Source organism: Mesocricetus auratus, unplaced genomic scaffold (genome assembly GCF_017639785.1).
Source record: "Mesocricetus auratus isolate SY011 unplaced genomic scaffold, BCM_Maur_2.0 Super-Scaffold_100037, whole genome shotgun sequence".
Classification (NCBI taxonomy): Eukaryota; Metazoa; Chordata; class Mammalia; order Rodentia; family Cricetidae; genus Mesocricetus; species Mesocricetus auratus.
In genome coordinates this window covers 7,651,427-7,652,620 of record NW_024429215.1, presented here as the reverse complement: position 1 = coordinate 7,652,620, position 1,194 = coordinate 7,651,427, and positions in this window count along the sequence as shown.

Below are 1,194 nucleotides of genomic sequence, written 5' to 3'. Positions count from 1 at the left end.
CTGGGCCCTTCACATTACTCATCACCCAAGAAAACACACTGTAAGCTTTCCTACAGGCCAATATTGTGGGAACATTTTCTCAACTGAGGTTTCCTCTTCCAAAATAACTCTAACTTGTATCAAGTTGACATAATACCAGCCAGGACAGTGTATGTCTACTTATTAGTATTGTAGTTTAGTACTTATTTTTGAACGGAAATCTTGTGGGCAAAGAAGAAAGAAATAGGGATCTAGCAAGGAGACAGCTTAGTAGGTTAAAAACACAAAACGCAGCCAGGCGGTGGTGGCGCATGCCTTTAATCCCAGCACTCGGGAGGCAGAGGCAGGCGGATCTCTGTGAGTTCAAGGCCAGGCTGGACCGACAGCCTCCAAAACAATACAGAAAAACCCTGTCTCATAAAAACAAAAACAAACAAACACACATACTGTGTGTCTAGCAAAAATTAATGGAAAAAGTGGCCATGAATTTGAAAGAGAGCAAGGAGGGATACATGGGTGTATTTGAAGGGAGGAAAGGTGAGGGAGAGATGCAATCTCAAAGAATAAAATAATTTTAAAAAATTGAAGGCGAAAAGTGATTGTATAAAGATGTCCTCTGACCTCATATGAGTGACATGACATGTGTGCACATGTGCTCATGCACATATATCACACATGGACAGACAATATATGAAAATGAAAACGGAGCTGGAGATACGGCTCAGTGCAGCCAGATTTTCTTTGGACTACCAGCTCACAAATAACAACTGGAGACTTATTATCAATCATGAAACTTCCCCCTTATCTTATGCTTTTCCCCAACCAGCTCTTTTTTTTTTCGAGACAGGGTTTCTCTGTATTGTTTTGGAGGCTGTCCTGGAACTTGCTCTGTAGACCAGGCTGTCCTCAAACTCACAGAGATCCGCCTGCCTCTGCCTCCCAAGTGCTGGGATTAAAGGCGAGCACCACCAACGCCTGGTCCCCAACTAGCTCTTATAACTTAAATTAACCTCTTTTTAGTAATCTACATTTTGCCACGTGGCTTTTGCCTCTTTCCCATCTCTGTGTGTCTGACTTATAAGATGTCTTGCTGGCATCCCTTGTGTCCCTAGAATTCATCCCATGTTTTTCCCTTTGCCCAGAAGTCCCGCCCATTCTCTCCTGCCTAGATATTTGCCATTGGGCTCTTAATTACATCAATCACAGTGACACATC